Source organism: Rhinoderma darwinii, unplaced genomic scaffold, assembly GCF_050947455.1.
Source record: "Rhinoderma darwinii isolate aRhiDar2 unplaced genomic scaffold, aRhiDar2.hap1 Scaffold_456, whole genome shotgun sequence".
NCBI lineage: Eukaryota > Metazoa > Chordata > Amphibia > Anura > Rhinodermatidae > Rhinoderma > Rhinoderma darwinii.
This window is the reverse complement of record NW_027463974.1, coordinates 50,422-68,286: the sequence shown is the minus strand read 5'-3', so window position 1 is coordinate 68,286 and position 17,865 is coordinate 50,422. Positions and strand designations below refer to the sequence as shown.

The 17,865-nt window shown below is 47.8% G+C and overlaps 12 non-coding genes across 12 annotated transcripts; all 12 read right to left on the bottom strand.

The window, feature by feature from the left end:
- Positions 1-839: 839 nt before the first annotated feature.
- Positions 840-1,030, bottom strand: LOC142717587 (U2 spliceosomal RNA). The gene has a single exon (XR_012871957.1). It is a non-coding gene; the product is annotated as a U2 spliceosomal RNA (small nuclear RNA).
- Positions 1,031-2,318: 1,288 nt separating this feature from the next.
- On the bottom strand, positions 2,319-2,509 carry LOC142717586 (U2 spliceosomal RNA). Its single transcript, XR_012871956.1, has one exon. It is a non-coding gene; the product is annotated as a U2 spliceosomal RNA (small nuclear RNA).
- A 1,292-nt stretch (positions 2,510-3,801) lies between these two features.
- LOC142717584 (U2 spliceosomal RNA) lies at positions 3,802-3,992 on the bottom strand. Its single transcript, XR_012871955.1, has one exon. It is a non-coding gene; the product is annotated as a U2 spliceosomal RNA (small nuclear RNA).
- A 1,300-nt stretch (positions 3,993-5,292) lies between these two features.
- LOC142717583 (U2 spliceosomal RNA) lies at positions 5,293-5,483 on the bottom strand. Its single transcript, XR_012871954.1, has one exon. It is a non-coding gene; the product is annotated as a U2 spliceosomal RNA (small nuclear RNA).
- A 1,284-nt stretch (positions 5,484-6,767) lies between these two features.
- On the bottom strand, positions 6,768-6,958 carry LOC142717582 (U2 spliceosomal RNA). Its single transcript, XR_012871953.1, has one exon. It is a non-coding gene; the product is annotated as a U2 spliceosomal RNA (small nuclear RNA).
- Positions 6,959-8,250: 1,292 nt separating this feature from the next.
- LOC142717581 (U2 spliceosomal RNA) lies at positions 8,251-8,441 on the bottom strand. The gene has a single exon (XR_012871952.1). It is a non-coding gene; the product is annotated as a U2 spliceosomal RNA (small nuclear RNA).
- A 1,284-nt stretch (positions 8,442-9,725) lies between these two features.
- On the bottom strand, positions 9,726-9,916 carry LOC142717579 (U2 spliceosomal RNA). The gene has a single exon (XR_012871950.1). It is a non-coding gene; the product is annotated as a U2 spliceosomal RNA (small nuclear RNA).
- A 1,288-nt stretch (positions 9,917-11,204) lies between these two features.
- LOC142717578 (U2 spliceosomal RNA) lies at positions 11,205-11,395 on the bottom strand. Its single transcript, XR_012871948.1, has one exon. It is a non-coding gene; the product is annotated as a U2 spliceosomal RNA (small nuclear RNA).
- A 1,284-nt stretch (positions 11,396-12,679) lies between these two features.
- LOC142717577 (U2 spliceosomal RNA) lies at positions 12,680-12,870 on the bottom strand. The gene has a single exon (XR_012871947.1). It is a non-coding gene; the product is annotated as a U2 spliceosomal RNA (small nuclear RNA).
- A 1,304-nt stretch (positions 12,871-14,174) lies between these two features.
- On the bottom strand, positions 14,175-14,365 carry LOC142717576 (U2 spliceosomal RNA). Its single transcript, XR_012871946.1, has one exon. It is a non-coding gene; the product is annotated as a U2 spliceosomal RNA (small nuclear RNA).
- A 1,276-nt stretch (positions 14,366-15,641) lies between these two features.
- On the bottom strand, positions 15,642-15,832 carry LOC142717575 (U2 spliceosomal RNA). The gene has a single exon (XR_012871945.1). It is a non-coding gene; the product is annotated as a U2 spliceosomal RNA (small nuclear RNA).
- A 1,280-nt stretch (positions 15,833-17,112) lies between these two features.
- Positions 17,113-17,303, bottom strand: LOC142717573 (U2 spliceosomal RNA). Its single transcript, XR_012871944.1, has one exon. It is a non-coding gene; the product is annotated as a U2 spliceosomal RNA (small nuclear RNA).
- Between the last annotated feature and the right edge of the window lie 562 nt (positions 17,304-17,865).

Genomic DNA, 17,865 nt, shown 5'->3' with positions numbered 1-17,865 from the left:
CTCCACTATGACACGTGCAAAGTTCCGTCTGAACTTTATATAAGACGGTGAGGCTCAGTCAGTCACTCAGTGTTGCCTGAGAGGGCAACACTGCAACAGCCGGCCGCCAGGCTGTCTTTTTTTTGCTCAGCTAGTTGCCTCCAGGAGGCCACAAGAGGGAGACAAGGGACTGCAAAATGGAAAATAGGCATCCAACAACTTCTCCTTGCTCCTACAACCTCCATCCTTGCACAGTTTGTTATTCTTCTAGGTAACATAGTAACAAATCCAAATTGCTGCTCTCTTTGTAGGCAAGCAAGGCTTTGTTGCAACTGCAATTCTTACTTCTTCTTGAAATGTAGGGACGACAGTACATTCCATCACATCCATCTAGTGTACACAGGTAGGTCCATTGTGGCGGGCAGGCGAGCGGGCGGGCTGCTTTATTGGCTGTTTGCTGTTCCCCTACTCCACTCCACTATTTGACTGTTGTGCTGCATCAATCAATCAATCAATCAATCAATCAATCAATCAATCAATCAATCAATCAATCAATCAATCAGTGGCTGGCTCAGGTGCAGCTCTTTAACTTACCTAAAAGGGAGGGCGGAGAGAAGACAAGGAAGGTGAATGAGGTGTTCCAATGTGAAATGCCGGAAACACAGAAACACAGACGACACACAACAAGAGGTGGCAATCTATTCATTAATTGCATTTAATCAATGAGCTCATTATCACTCATGCATTGTCCAACAGGTGTTGAAATAATGGGATTAAAAGGGGAGATCCCTTCAGAAAGACAGAAACAATAGCAAAGACAAAAAACACTTTTGGAATCTGCTTTTAGTCAACACATAAGGAAAGGGTGCACCGGTCCTGGAAATACTGCAATACCAGGTCAATGCGTGGAGTGGACAGAGCAAGCTCTATTTCCATCTCCCTGTTCTAAAAATCCATTTAATATATGGTCCCCAGATAGGGGACGTATCAGATATTAAACTGATAAGAACAGATACTACACTTGATCTTAGCCAAAAGGCCGAGAAGCGATAACCCGAACGGGCCGCGCGTTGCCCGAGCCTGCCCGATACTGCTGTTCAGCCCTTGCAGCGATTCAGCCTACTTCTAGGCAATTCCATGGGGCCCTGCAGGCTCACACACTCACAGCTACACGGGAGGTGAATAAAGGCCGGAGAGGAAGCCAGACAGGATTTGCTTCTTTTGCTTGCACCACAATGCAGTGCTGAAAGAGGAGGAATCTACATAAAAACGCCTTCCTGGCAACGCCCAAATGCCCTGCTGCCATGCAGATAAACACTGGCAGCGGCAGCAAGTGCATGCCCACAGCCACCCCTTGTTCCTTCACACCTTGTATCAGCTGTAATCCAGTCCAGTCCAGTGCTGCCTGCTGAGCAGCACTGACCAACACTGCCTGGGCCCAGGCTTTTATCTCTGAGGCCCCATTATGATGTCAGAAAGCTGGCTCTGGAATCCTGAGGGCTCCACTATGACACGTGCAAAGTTCCGTCTGAACTTTATATAAGACGGTGAGGCTCAGTCAGTCACTCAGTGTTGCCTGAGAGGGCAACACTGCAACAGCCGGCCGCCAGGCTGTCTTTTTTTTGCACAGCTAGTTGCCTCCAGGAGGCCACAAGAGGGAGACAAGGGACTGCAAAATGGAAAATAGGCATCCACCAACTTTACAGACAACTTCTCCTTGCTCCTACAACCTCCATCCTTGCACAGTTTGTTATTCTTCTAGGTAACATAGTAACAAATCCAAATTGCTGCTCTCTTTGTAGGCAAGCAAGGCTTTGTTGCAACTGCAATTCTTACTTCTTCTTGAAATGTAGGGACGACAGTACATTCCATCACATCCATCTAGTGTACACAGGTAGGTCCATTGTGGCGGGCAGGCGAGCGGGCGGGCTGCTTTATTGGCTGTTTGCTGTTCCCCTACTCCACTCCACTATTTGACTGTTGTGCTGCATCAATCAATCAATCAATCAATCAATCAATCAATCAATCAATCAATCAATCAGTGGCTGGCTCAGGTGCAGCTCTTTAACTTACCTAAAAGGGAGGGCGGAGAGAAGACAAGGAAGGTGAATGAGGTGTTCCAATGTGAAATGCCGGAAACACAGAAACACAGACGACACACAACAAGAGGTGGCAATCTATTCATTAATTGCATTTAATCAATGAGCTCATTATCACTCATGCATTGTCCAACAGGTGTTGAAATAATGGGATTAAAAGGGGAGATCCCTTCAGAAAGACAGAAACAATAGCAAAGACAAAAAACACTTTTGGAATCTGCTTTTAGTCAACACATAAGGAAAGGGTGCACCGGTCCTGGAAATACTGCAATACCAGGTCAATGCGTGGAGTGGACAGAGCAAGCTCTATTTCCATCTCCCTGTTCTAAAAATCCATTTAATATATGGTCCCCAGATAGGGGACGTATCAGATATTAAACTGATAAGAACAGATACTACACTTGATCTTAGCCAAAAGGCCGAGAAGCGATAACCCGAACGGGCCGCGCGTTGCCCGAGCCTGCCCGATACTGCTGTTCAGCCCTTGCAGCGATTCAGCCTACTTCTAGGCAATTCCATGGGGCCCTGCAGGCTCACACACTCACAGCTACACGGGAGGTGAATAAAGGCCGGAGAGGAAGCCAGACAGGATTTGCTTCTTTTGCTTGCACCACAATGCAGTGCTGAAAGAGGAGGAATCTACATAAAAACGCCTTCCTGGCAACGCCCAAATGCCCTGCTGCCATGCAGATAAACACTGGCAGCGGCAGCAAGTGCATGCCCACAGCCACCCCTTGTTCCTTCACACCTTGTATCAGCTGTAATCCAGTCCAGTCCAGTGCTGCCTGCTGAGCAGCACTGACCAACACTGCCTGGGCCCAGGCTTTTATCTCTGAGGCCCCATTATGATGTCAGAAAGCTGGCTCTGGAATCCTGAGGGCTCCACTATGACACGTGCAAAGTTCCGTCTGAACTTTATATAAGACGGTGAGGCTCAGTCAGTCACTCAGTGTTGCCTGAGAGGGCAACACTGCAACAGCCGGCCGCCAGGCTGTCTTTTTTTTGCACAGCTAGTTGCCTCCAGGAGGCCACAAGAGGGAGACAAGGGACTGCAAAATGGAAAATAGGCATCCACCAACTTTACAGACAACTTCTCCTTGCTCCTACAACCTCCATCCTTGCACAGTTTGTTATTCTTCTAGGTAACATAGTAACAAATCCAAATTGCTGCTCTCTTTGTAGGCAAGCAAGGCTTTGTTGCAACTGCAATTCTTACTTCTTCTTGAAATGTAGGGACGACAGTACATTCCATCACATCCATCTAGTGTACACAGGTAGGTTCATTGTGGCGGGCAGGCGAGCGGGCGGGCTGCTTTATTGGCTGTTTGCTGTTCCCCTACTCCACTCCACTATTTGACTGTTGTGCTGCATCAATCAATCAATCAATCAATCAATCAATCAATCAATCAATCAATCAATCAATCAGTGGCTGGCTCAGGTGCAGCTCTTTAACTTACCTAAAAGGGAGGGCGGAGAGAAGACAAGGAAGGTGAATGAGGTGTTCCAATGTGAAATGCCGGAAACACAGAAACACAGACGACACACAACAAGAGGTGGCAATCTATTCATTAATTGCATTTAATCAATGAGCTCATTATCACTCATGCATTGTCCAACAGGTGTTGAAATAATGGGATTAAAAGGGGAGATCCCTTCAGAAAGACAGAAACAATAGCAAAGACAAAAAACACTTTTGGAATCTGCTTTTAGTCAACACATAAGGAAAGGGTGCACCGGTCCTGGAAATACTGCAATACCAGGTCAATGCGTGGAGTGGACAGAGCAAGCTCTATTTCCATCTCCCTGTTCTAAAAATCCATTTAATATATGGTCCCCAGATAGGGGACGTATCAGATATTAAACTGATAAGAACAGATACTACACTTGATCTTAGCCAAAAGGCCGAGAAGCGATAACCCGAACGGGCCGCGCGTTGCCCGAGCCTGCCCGATACTGCTGTTCAGCCCTTGCAGCGATTCAGCCTACTTCTAGGCAATTCCATGGGGCCCTGCAGGCTCACACACTCACAGCTACACGGGAGGTGAATAAAGGCCGGAGAGGAAGCCAGACAGGATTTGCTTCTTTTGCTTGCACCACAATGCAGTGCTGAAAGAGAAGGAATCTACATAAAAACGCCTTCCTGGCAACGCCCAAATGCCCTGCTGCCATGCAGATAAACACTGGCAGCGGCAGCAAGTGCATGCCCACAGCCACCCCTTGTTCCTTCACACCTTGTATCAGCTGTAATCCAGTCCAGTCCAGTGCTGCCTGCTGAGCAGCACTGACCAACACTGCCTGGGCCCAGGCTTTTATCTCTGAGGCCCCATTATGATGTCAGAAAGCTGGCTCTGGAATCCTGAGGGCTCCACTATGACACGTGCAAAGTTCCGTCTGAACTTTATATAAGACGGTGAGGCTCAGTCAGTCACTCAGTGTTGCCTGAGAGGGCAACACTGCAACAGCCGGCCGCCAGGCTGTCTTTTTTTTGCACAGCTAGTTGCCTCCAGGAGGCCACAAGAGGGAGACAAGGGACTGCAAAATGGAAAATAGGCATCCACCAACTTTACAGACAACTTCTCCTTGCTCCTACAACCTCCATCCTTGCACAGTTTGTTATTCTTCTAGGTAACATAGTAACAAATCCAAATTGCTGCTCTCTTTGTAGGCAAGCAAGGCTTTGTTGCAACTGCAATTCTTACTTCTTCTTGAAATGTAGGGACGACAGTACATTCCATCACATCCATCTAGTGTACACAGGTAGGTCCATTGTGGCGGGCAGGCGAGCGGGCGGGCTGCTTTATTGGCTGTTTGCTGTTCCCCTACTCCACTCCACTATTTGACTGTTGTGCTGCATCAATCAATCAATCAATCAATCAATCAATCAATCAATCAATCAATCAATCAATCAATCAATCAGTGGCTGGCTCAGGTGCAGCTCTTTAACTTACCTAAAAGGGAGGGCGGAGAGAAGACAAGGAAGGTGAATGAGGTGTTCCAATGTGAAATGCCGGAAACACAGAAACACAGACGACACACAACAAGAGGTGGCAATCTATTCATTAATTGCATTTAATCAATGAGCTCATTATCACTCATGCATTGTCCAACAGGTGTTGAAATAATGGGATTAAAAGGGGAGATCCCTTCAGAAAGACAGAAACAATAGCAAAGACAAAAAACACTTTTGGAATCTGCTTTTAGTCAACACATAAGGAAAGGGTGCACCGGTCCTGGAAATACTGCAATACCAGGTCAATGCGTGGAGTGGACAGAGCAAGCTCTATTTCCATCTCCCTGTTCTAAAAATCCATTTAATATATGGTCCCCAGATAGGGGACGTATCAGATATTAAACTGATAAGAACAGATACTACACTTGATCTTAGCCAAAAGGCCGAGAAGCGATAACCCGAACGGGCCGCGCGTTGCCCGAGCCTGCCCGATACTGCTGTTCAGCCCTTGCAGCGATTCAGCCTACTTCTAGGCAATTCCATGGGGCCCTGCAGGCTCACACACTCACAGCTACACGGGAGGTGAATAAAGGCCGGAGAGGAAGCCAGACAGGATTTGCTTCTTTTGCTTGCACCACAATGCAGTGCTGAAAGAGGAGGAATCTACATAAAAACGCCTTCCTGGCAACGCCCAAATGCCCTGCTGCCATGCAGATAAACACTGGCAGCGGCAGCAAGTGCATGCCCACAGCCACCCCTTGTTCCTTCACACCTTGTATCAGCTGTAATCCAGTCCTGTCCAGTGCTGCCTGCTGAGCAGCACTGACCAACACTGCCTGGGCCCAGGCTTTTATCTCTGAGGCCCCATTATGATGTCAGAAAGCTGGCTCTGGAATCCTGAGGGCTCCACTATGACACGTGCAAAGTTCCGTCTGAACTTTATATAAGACGGTGAGGCTCAGTCAGTCACTCAGTGTTGCCTGAGAGGGCAACACTGCAACAGCCGGCCGCCAGGCTGTCTTTTTTTTGCACAGCTAGTTGCCTCCAGGAGGCCACAAGAGGGAGACAAGGGACTGCAAAATGGAAAATAGGCATCCACCAACTTTACAGACAACTTCTCCTTGCTCCTACAACCTCCATCCTTGCACAGTTTGTTATTCTTCTAGGTAACATAGTAACAAATCCAAATTGCTGCTCTCTTTGTAGGCAAGCAAGGCTTTGTTGCAACTGCAATTCTTACTTCTTCTTGAAATGTAGGGACGACAGTACATTCCATCACATCCATCTAGTGTACACAGGTAGGTCCATTGTGGCGGGCAGGCGAGCGGGCGGGCTGCTTTATTGGCTGTTTGCTGTTCCCCTACTCCACTCCACTATTTGACTGTTGTGCTGCATCAATCAATCAATCAATCAATCAATCAATCAATCAATCAATCAATCAGTGGCTGGCTCAGGTGCAGCTCTTTAACTTACCTAAAAGGGAGGGCGGAGAGAAGACAAGGAAGGTGAATGAGGTGTTCCAATGTGAAATGCCGGAAACACAGAAACACAGACGACACACAACAAGAGGTGGCAATCTATTCATTAATTGCATTTAATCAATGAGCTCATTATCACTCATGCATTGTCCAACAGGTGTTGAAATAATGGGATTAAAAGGGGAGATCCCTTCAGAAAGACAGAAACAATAGCAAAGACAAAAAACACTTTTGGAATCTGCTTTTAGTCAACACATAAGGAAAGGGTGCACCGGTCCTGGAAATACTGCAATACCAGGTCAATGCGTGGAGTGGACAGAGCAAGCTCTATTTCCATCTCCCTGTTCTAAAAATCCATTTAATATATGGTCCCCAGATAGGGGACGTATCAGATATTAAACTGATAAGAACAGATACTACACTTGATCTTAGCCAAAAGGCCGAGAAGCGATAACCCGAACGGGCCGCGCGTTGCCCGAGCCTGCCCGATACTGCTGTTCAGCCCTTGCAGCGATTCAGCCTACTTCTAGGCAATTCCATGGGGCCCTGCAGGCTCACACACTCACAGCTACACGGGAGGTGAATAAAGGCCGGAGAGGAAGCCAGACAGGATTTGCTTCTTTTGCTTGCACCACAATGCAGTGCTGAAAGAGGAGGAATCTACATAAAAACGCCTTCCTGGCAACGCCCAAATGCCCTGCTGCCATGCAGATAAACACTGGCAGCGGCAGCAAGTGCATGCCCACAGCCACCCCTTGTTCCTTCACACCTTGTATCAGCTGTAATCCAGTCCAGTCCAGTGCTGCCTGCTGAGCAGCACTGACCAACACTGCCTGGGCCCAGGCTTTTATCTCTGAGGCCCCATTATGATGTCAGAAAGCTGGCTCTGGAATCCTGAGGGCTCCACTATGACACGTGCAAAGTTCCGTCTGAACTTTATATAAGACGGTGAGGCTCAGTCAGTCACTCAGTGTTGCCTGAGAGGGCAACACTGCAACAGCCGGCCGCCAGGCTGTCTTTTTTTTGCACAGCTAGTTGCCTCCAGGAGGCCACAAGAGGGAGACAAGGGACTGCAAAATGGAAAATAGGCATCCACCAACTTTACAGACAACTTCTCCTTGCTCCTACAACCTCCATCCTTGCACAGTTTGTTATTCTTCTAGGTAACATAGTAACAAATCCAAATTGCTGCTCTCTTTGTAGGCAAGCAAGGCTTTGTTGCAACTGCAATTCTTACTTCTTCTTGAAATGTAGGGACGACAGTACATTCCATCACATCCATCTAGTGTACACAGGTAGGTCCATTGTGGCGGGCAGGCGAGCGGGCGGGCTGCTTTATTGGCTGTTTGCTGTTCCCCTACTCCACTCCACTATTTGACTGTTGTGCTGCATCAATCAATCAATCAATCAATCAATCAATCAATCAATCAATCAATCAATCAATCAGTGGCTGGCTCAGGTGCAGCTCTTTAACTTACCTAAAAGGGAGGGCGGAGAGAAGACAAGGAAGGTGAATGAGGTGTTCCAATGTGAAATGCCGGAAACACAGAAACACAGACGACACACAACAAGAGGTGGCAATCTATTCATTAATTGCATTTAATCAATGAGCTCATTATCACTCATGCATTGTCCAACAGGTGTTGAAATAATGGGATTAAAAGGGGAGATCCCTTCAGAAAGACAGAAACAATAGCAAAGACAAAAAACACTTTTGGAATCTGCTTTTAGTCAACACATAAGGAAAGGGTGCACCGGTCCTGGAAATACTGCAATACCAGGTCAATGCGTGGAGTGGACAGAGCAAGCTCTATTTCCATCTCCCTGTTCTAAAAATCCATTTAATATATGGTCCCCAGATAGGGGACGTATCAGATATTAAACTGATAAGAACAGATACTACACTTGATCTTAGCCAAAAGGCCGAGAAGCGATAACCCGAACGGGCCGCGCGTTGCCCGAGCCTGCCCGATACTGCTGTTCAGCCCTTGCAGCGATTCAGCCTACTTCTAGGCAATTCCATGGGGCCCTGCAGGCTCACACACTCACAGCTACACGGGAGGTGAATAAAGGCCGGAGAGGAAGCCAGACAGGATTTGCTTCTTTTGCTTGCACCACAATGCAGTGCTGAAAGAGGAGGAATCTACATAAAAACGCCTTCCTGGCAACGCCCAAATGCCCTGCTGCCATGCAGATAAACACTGGCAGCGGCAGCAAGTGCATGCCCACAGCCACCCCTTGTTCCTTCACACCTTGTATCAGCTGTAATCCAGTCCAGTCCAGTGCTGCCTGCTGAGCAGCACTGACCAACACTGCCTGGGCCCAGGCTTTTATCTCTGAGGCCCCATTATGATGTCAGAAAGCTGGCTCTGGAATCCTGAGGGCTCCACTATGACACGTGCAAAGTTCCGTCTGAACTTTATATAAGACGGTGAGGCTCAGTCAGTCACTCAGTGTTGCCTGAGAGGGCAACACTGCAACAGCCGGCCGCCAGGCTGTCTTTTTTTTGCACAGCTAGTTGCCTCCAGGAGGCCACAAGAGGGAGACAAGGGACTGCAAAATGGAAAATAGGCATCCACCAACTTTACAGACAACTTCTCCTTGCTCCTACAACCTCCATCCTTGCACAGTTTGTTATTCTTCTAGGTAACATAGTAACAAATCCAAATTGCTGCTCTCTTTGTAGGCAAGCAAGGCTTTGTTGCAACTGCAATTCTTACTTCTTCTTGAAATGTAGGGACGACAGTACATTCCATCACATCCATCTAGTGTACACAGGTAGGTCCATTGTGGCGGGCAGGCGAGCGGGCGGGCTGCTTTATTGGCTGTTTGCTGTTCCCCTACTCCACTCCACTATTTGACTGTAGTGCTGCATCAATCAATCAATCAATCAATCAATCAATCAATCAATCAATCAATCAGTGGCTGGCTCAGGTGCAGCTCTTTAACTTACCTAAAAGGGAGGGCGGAGAGAAGACAAGGAAGGTGAATGTGGTGTTCCAATGTGAAATGCCGGAAACACAGAAACACAGACGACACACAACAAGAGGTGGCAATCTATTCATTAATTGCATTTAATCAATGAGCTCATTATCACTCATGCATTGTCCAACAGGTGTTGAAATAATGGGATTAAAAGGGGAGATCCCTTCAGAAAGACAGAAACAATAGCAAAGACAAAAAACACTTTTGGAATCTGCTTTTAGTCAACACATAAGGAAAGGGTGCACCGGTCCTGGAAATACTGCAATACCAGGTCAATGCGTGGAGTGGACAGAGCAAGCTCTATTTCCATCTCCCTGTTCTAAAAATCCATTTAATATATGGTCCCCAGATAGGGGACGTATCAGATATTAAACTGATAAGAACAGATACTACACTTGATCTTAGCCAAAAGGCCGAGAAGCGATAACCCGAACGGGCCGCGCGTTGCCCGAGCCTGCCCGATACTGCTGTTCAGCCCTTGCAGCGATTCAGCCTACTTCTAGGCAATTCCATGGGGCCCTGCAGGCTCACACACTCACAGCTACACGGGAGGTGAATAAAGGCCGGAGAGGAAGCCAGACAGGATTTGCTTCTTTTGCTTGCACCACAATGCAGTGCTGAAAGAGGAGGAATCTACATAAAAACGCCTTCCTGGCAACGCCCAAATGCCCTGCTGCCATGCAGATAAACACTGGCAGCGGCAGCAAGTGCATGCCCACAGCCACCCCTTGTTCCTTCACACCTTGTATCAGCTGTAATCCAGTCCAGTCCAGTGCTGCCTGCTGAGCAGCACTGACCAACACTGCCTGGGCCCAGGCTTTTATCTCTGAGGCCCCATTATGATGTCAGAAAGCTGGCTCTGGAATCCTGAGGGCTCCACTATGACACGTGCAAAGTTCCGTCTGAACTTTATATAAGACGGTGAGGCTCAGTCAGTCACTCAGTGTTGCCTGAGAGGGCAACACTGCAACAGCCGGCCGCCAGGCTGTCTTTTTTTTGCACAGCTAGTTGCCTCCAGGAGGCCACAAGAGGGAGACAAGGGACTGCAAAATGGAAAATAGGCATCCACCAACTTTACAGACAACTTCTCCTTGCTCCTACAACCTCCATCCTTGCACAGTTTGTTATTCTTCTAGGTAACATAGTAACAAATCCAAATTGCTGCTCTCTTTGTAGGCAAGCAAGGCTTTGTTGCAACTGCAATTCTTACTTCTTCTTGAAATGTAGGGACGACAGTACATTCCATCACATCCATCTAGTGTACACAGGTAGGTCCATTGTGGCGGGCAGGCGAGCGGGCGGGCTGCTTTATTGGCTGTTTGCTGTTCCCCTACTCCACTCCACTATTTGACTGTTGTGCTGCATCAATCAATCAATCAATCAATCAATCAATCAATCAATCAATCAATCAATCAGTGGCTGGCTCAGGTGCAGCTCTTTAACTTACCTAAAAGGGAGGGCGGAGAGAAGACAAGGAAGGTGAATGAGGTGTTCCAATGTGAAATGCCGGAAACACAGAAACACAGACGACACACAACAAGAGGTGGCAATCTATTCATTAATTGCATTTAATCAATGAGCTCATTATCACTCATGCATTGTCCAACAGGTGTTGAAATAATGGGATTAAAAGGGGAGATCCCTTCAGAAAGACAGAAACAATAGCAAAGACAAAAAACACTTTTGGAATCTGCTTTTAGTCAACACATAAGGAAAGGGTGCACCGGTCCTGGAAATACTGCAATACCAGGTCAATGCGTGGAGTGGACAGAGCAAGCTCTATTTCCATCTCCCTGTTCTAAAAATCCATTTAATATATGGTCCCCAGATAGGGGACGTATCAGATATTAAACTGATAAGAACAGATACTACACTTGATCTTAGCCAAAAGGCCGAGAAGCGATAACCCGAACGGGCCGCGCGTTGCCCGAGCCTGCCCGATACTGCTGTTCAGCCCTTGCAGCGATTCAGCCTACTTCTAGGCAATTCCATGGGGCCCTGCAGGCTCACACACTCACAGCTACACGGGAGGTGAATAAAGGCCGGAGAGGAAGCCAGACAGGATTTGCTTCTTTTGCTTGCACCACAATGCAGTGCTGAAAGAGGAGGAATCTACATAAAAACGCCTTCCTGGCAACGCCCAAATGCCCTGCTGCCATGCAGATAAACACTGGCAGCGGCAGCAAGTGCATGCCCACAGCCACCCCTTGTTCCTTCACACCTTGTATCAGCTGTAATCCAGTCCAGTCCAGTGCTGCCTGCTGAGCAGCACTGACCAACACTGCCTGGGCCCAGGCTTTTATCTCTGAGGCCCCATTATGATGTCAGAAAGCTGGCTCTGGAATCCTGAGGGCTCCACTATGACACGTGCAAAGTTCCGTCTGAACTTTATATAAGACGGTGAGGCTCAGTCAGTCACTCAGTGTTGCCTGAGAGGGCAACACTGCAACAGCCGGCCGCCAGGCTGTCTTTTTTTTGCACAGCTAGTTGCCTCCAGGAGGCCACAAGAGGGAGACAAGGGACTGCAAAATGGAAAATAGGCATCCACCAACTTTACAGACAACTTCTCCTTGCTCCTACAACCTCCATCCTTGCACAGTTTGTTATTCTTCTAGGTAACATAGTAACAAATCCAAATTGCTGCTCTCTTTGTAGGCAAGCAAGGCTTTGTTGCAACTGCAATTCTTACTTCTTCTTGAAATGTAGGGACGACAGTACATTCCATCACATCCATCTAGTGTACACAGGTAGGTCCATTGTGGCGGGCAGGCGAGCGGGCGGGCTGCTTTATTGGCTGTTTGCTGTTCCCCTACTCCACTCCACTATTTGACTGTTGTGCTGCATCAATCAATCAATCAATCAATCAATCAATCAATCAATCAATCAATCAGTGGCTGGCTCAGGTGCAGCTCTTTAACTTACCTAAAAGGGAGGGCGGAGAGAAGACAAGGAAGGTGAATGAGGTGTTCCAATGTGAAATGCCGGAAACACAGAAACACAGACGACACACAACAAGAGGTGGCAATCTATTCATTAATTGCATTTAATCAATGAGCTCATTATCACTCATGCATTGTCCAACAGGTGTTGAAATAATGGGATTAAAAGGGGAGATCCCTTCAGAAAGACAGAAACAATAGCAAAGACAAAAAACACTTTTGGAATCTGCTTTTAGTCAACACATAAGGAAAGGGTGCACCGGTCCTGGAAATACTGCAATACCAGGTCAATGCGTGGAGTGGACAGAGCAAGCTCTATTTCCATCTCCCTGTTCTAAAAATCCATTTAATATATGGTCCCCAGATAGGGGACGTATCAGATATTAAACTGATAAGAACAGATACTACACTTGATCTTAGCCAAAAGGCCGAGAAGCGATAACCCGAACGGGCCGCGCGTTGCCCGAGCCTGCCCGATACTGCTGTTCAGCCCTTGCAGCGATTCAGCCTACTTCTAGGCAATTCCATGGGGCCCTGCAGGCTCACACACTCACAGCTACACGGGAGGTGAATAAAGGCCGGAGAGGAAGCCAGACAGGATTTGCTTCTTTTGCTTGCACCACAATGCAGTGCTGAAAGAGGAGGAATCTACATAAAAACGCCTTCCTGGCAACGCCCAAATGCCCTGCTGCCATGCAGATAAACACTGGCAGCGGCAGCAAGTGCATGCCCACAGCCACCCCTTGTTCCTTCACACCTTGTATCAGCTGTAATCCAGTCCAGTCCAGTGCTGCCTGCTGAGCAGCACTGACCAACACTGCCTGGGCCCAGGCTTTTATCTCTGAGGCCCCATTATGATGTCAGAAAGCTGGCTCTGGAATCCTGAGGGCTCCACTATGACACGTGCAAAGTTCCGTCTGAACTTTATATAAGACGGTGAGGCTCAGTCAGTCACTCAGTGTTGCCTGAGAGGGCAACACTGCAACAGCCGGCCGCCAGGCTGTCTTTTTTTTGCACAGCTAGTTGCCTCCAGGAGGCCACAAGAGGGAGACAAGGGACTGCAAAATGGAAAATAGGCATCCACCAACTTTACAGACAACTTCTCCTTGCTCCTACAACCTCCATCCTTGCACAGTTTGTTATTCTTCTAGGTAACATAGTAACAAATCCAAATTGCTGCTCTCTTTGTAGGCAAGCAAGGCTTTGTTGCAACTGCAATTCTTACTTCTTCTTGAAATGTAGGGACGACAGTACATTCCATCACATCCATCTAGTGTACACAGGTAGGTCCATTGTGGCGGGCAGGCGAGCGGGCGGGCTGCTTTATTGGCTGTTTGCTGTTCCCCTACTCCACTCCACTATTTGACTGTTGTGCTGCATCAATCAATCAATCAATCAATCAATCAATCAATCAATCAATCAATCAATCAATCAATCAATCAATCAGTGGCTGGCTCAGGTGCAGCTCTTTAACTTACCTAAAAGGGAGGGCGGAGAGAAGACAAGGAAGGTGAATGAGGTGTTCCAATGTGAAATGCCGGAAACACAGAAACACAGACGACACACAACAAGAGGTGGCAATCTATTCATTAATTGCATTTAATCAATGAGCTCATTATCACTCATGCATTGTCCAACAGGTGTTGAAATAATGGGATTAAAAGGGGAGATCCCTTCAGAAAGACAGAAACAATAGCAAAGACAAAAAACACTTTTGGAATCTGCTTTTAGTCAACACATAAGGAAAGGGTGCACCGGTCCTGGAAATACTGCAATACCAGGTCAATGCGTGGAGTGGACAGAGCAAGCTCTATTTCCATCTCCCTGTTCTAAAAATCCATTTAATATATGGTCCCCAGATAGGGGACGTATCAGATATTAAACTGATAAGAACAGATACTACACTTGATCTTAGCCAAAAGGCCGAGAAGCGATAACCCGAACGGGCCGCGCGTTGCCCGAGCCTGCCCGATACTGCTGTTCAGCCCTTGCAGCGATTCAGCCTACTTCGAGGCAATTCCATGGGGCCCTGCAGGCTCACACACTCACAGCTACACGGGAGGTGAATAAAGGCCGGAGAGGAAGCCAGACAGGATTTGCTTCTTTTGCTTGCACCACAATGCAGTGCTGAAAGAGGAGGAATCTACATAAAAACGCCTTCCTGGCAACGCCCAAATGCCCTGCTGCCATGCAGATAAACACTGGCAGCGGCAGCAAGTGCATGCCCACAGCCACCCCTTGTTCCTTCACACCTTGTATCAGCTGTAATCCAGTCCAGTCCAGTGCTGCCTGCTGAGCAGCACTGACCAACACTGCCTGGGCCCAGGCTTTTATCTCTGAGGCCCCATTATGATGTCAGAAAGCTGGCTCTGGAATCCTGAGGGCTCCACTATGACACGTGCAAAGTTCCGTCTGAACTTTATATAAGACGGTGAGGCTCAGTCAGTCACTCAGTGTTGCCTGAGAGGGCAACACTGCAACAGCCGGCCGCCAGGCTGTCTTTTTTTTGCACAGCTAGTTGCCTCCAGGAGGCCACAAGAGGGAGACAAGGGACTGCAAAATGGAAAATAGGCATCCACCAACTTTACAGACAACTTCTCCTTGCTCCTACAACCTCCATCCTTGCACAGTTTGTTATTCTTCTAGGTAACATAGTAACAAATCCAAATTGCTGCTCTCTTTGTAGGCAAGCAAGGCTTTGTTGCAACTGCAATTCTTACTTCTTCTTGAAATGTAGGGACGACAGTACATTCCATCACATCCATCTAGTGTACACAGGTAGGTCCATTGTGGCGGGCAGGCGAGCGGGCGGGCTGCTTTATTGGCTGTTTGCTGTTCCCCTACTCCACTCCACTATTTGACTGTTGTGCTGCATCAATCAATCAATCAATCAATCAATCAATCAATCAATCAGTGGCTGGCTCAGGTGCAGCTCTTTAACTTACCTAAAAGGGAGGGCGGAGAGAAGACAAGGAAGGTGAATGAGGTGTTCCAATGTGAAATGCCGGAAACACAGAAACACAGACGACACACAACAAGAGGTGGCAATCTATTCATTAATTGCATTTAATCAATGAGCTCATTATCACTCATGCATTGTCCAACAGGTGTTGAAATAATGGGATTAAAAGGGGAGATCCCTTCAGAAAGACAGAAACAATAGCAAAGACAAAAAACACTTTTGGAATCTGCTTTTAGTCAACACATAAGGAAAGGGTGCACCGGTCCTGGAAATACTGCAATACCAGGTCAATGCGTGGAGTGGACAGAGCAAGCTCTATTTCCATCTCCCTGTTCTAAAAATCCATTTAATATATGGTCCCCAGATAGGGGACGTATCAGATATTAAACTGATAAGAACAGATACTACACTTGATCTTAGCCAAAAGGCCGAGAAGCGATAACCCGAACGGGCCGCGCGTTGCCCGAGCCTGCCCGATACTGCTGTTCAGCCCTTGCAGCGATTCAGCCTACTTCTAGGCAATTCCATGGGGCCCTGCAGGCTCACACACTCACAGCTACACGGGAGGTGAATAAAGGCCGGAGAGGAAGCCAGACAGGATTTGCTTCTTTTGCTTGCACCACAATGCAGTGCTGAAAGAGGAGGAATCTACATAAAAACGCCTTCCTGGCAACGCCCAAATGCCCTGCTGCCATGCAGATAAACACTGGCAGCGGCAGCAAGTGCATGCCCACAGCCACCCCTTGTTCCTTCACACCTTGTATCAGCTGTAATCCAGTCCAGTCCAGTGCTGCCTGCTGAGCAGCACTGACCAACACTGCCTGGGCCCAGGCTTTTATCTCTGAGGCCCCATTATGATGTCAGAAAGCTGGCTCTGGAATCCTGAGGGCTCCACTATGACACGTGCAAAGTTCCGTCTGAACTTTATATAAGACGGTGAGGCTCAGTCAGTCACTCAGTGTTGCCTGAGAGGGCAACACTGCAACAGCCGGCCGCCAGGCTGTCTTTTTTTTGCACAGCTAGTTGCCTCCAGGAGGCCACAAGAGGGAGACAAGGGACTGCAAAATGGAAAATAGGCATCCACCAACTTTACAGACAACTTCTCCTTGCTCCTACAACATCCATCCTTGCACAGTTTGTTATTCTTCTAGGTAACATAGTAACAAATCCAAATTGCTGCTCTCTTTGTAGGCAAGCAAGGCTTTGTTGCAACTGCAATTCTTACTTCTTCTTGAAATGTAGGGACGACAGTACATTCCATCACATCCATCTAGTGTACACAGGTAGGTCCATTGTGGCGGGCAGGCGAGCGGGCGGGCTGCTTTATTGGCTGTTTGCTGTTCCCCTACTCCACTCCACTATTTGACTGTTGTGCTGCATCAATCAATCAATCAATCAATCAATCAATCAATCAATCAATCAGTGGCTGGCTCAGGTGCAGCTCTTTAACTTACCTAAAAGGGAGGGCGGAGAGAAGACAAGGAAGGTGAATGAGGTGTTCCAATGTGAAATGCCGGAAACACAGAAACACAGACGACACACAACAAGAGGTGGCAATCTATTCATTAATTGCATTTAATCAATGAGCTCATTATCACTCATGCATTGTCCAACAGGTGTTGAAATAATGGGATTAAAAGGGGAGATCCCTTCAGAAAGACAGAAACAATAGCAAAGACAAAAAACACTTTTGGAATCTGCTTTTAGTCAACACATAAGGAAAGGGTGCACCGGTCCTGGAAATACTGCAATACCAGGTCAATGCGTGGAGTGGACAGAGCAAGCTCTATTTCCATCTCCCTGTTCTAAAAATCCATTTAATATATGGTCCCCAGATAGGGGACGTATCAGATATTAAACTGATAAGAACAGATACTACACTTGATCTTAGCCAAAAGGCCGAGAAGCGATAACCCGAACGGGCCGCGCGTTGCCCGAGCCTGCCCGATACTGCTGTTCAGCCCTTGCAGCGATTCAGCCTACTTCTAGGCAATTCCATGGGGCTCTGCAGGCTCACACACTCACAGCTACACGGGAGGTGAATAAAGGCCGGAGAGGAAGCCAGACAGGATTTGCTTCTTTTGCTTGCACCACAATGCAGTGCTGAAAGAGGAGGAATCTACATAAAAACGCCTTCCTGGCAACGCCCAAATGCCCTGCTGCCATGCAGATAAACACTGGCAGCGGCAGCAAGTGCATGCCCACAGCCACCCCTTGTTCCTTCACACCTTGTATCAGCTGTAATCCAGTCCAGTCCAGTGCTGCCTGCTGAGCAGCACTGACCAACACTGCCTGGGCCCAGGCTTTTATCTCTGAGGCCCCATTATGATGTCAGAAAGCTGGCTCTGGAATCCTGAGGGCTCCACTATGACACGTGCAAAGTTCCGTCTGAACTTTATATAAGACGGTGAGGCTCAGTCAGTCACTCAGTGTTGCCTGAGAGGGCAACACTGCAACAGCCGGCCGCCAGGCT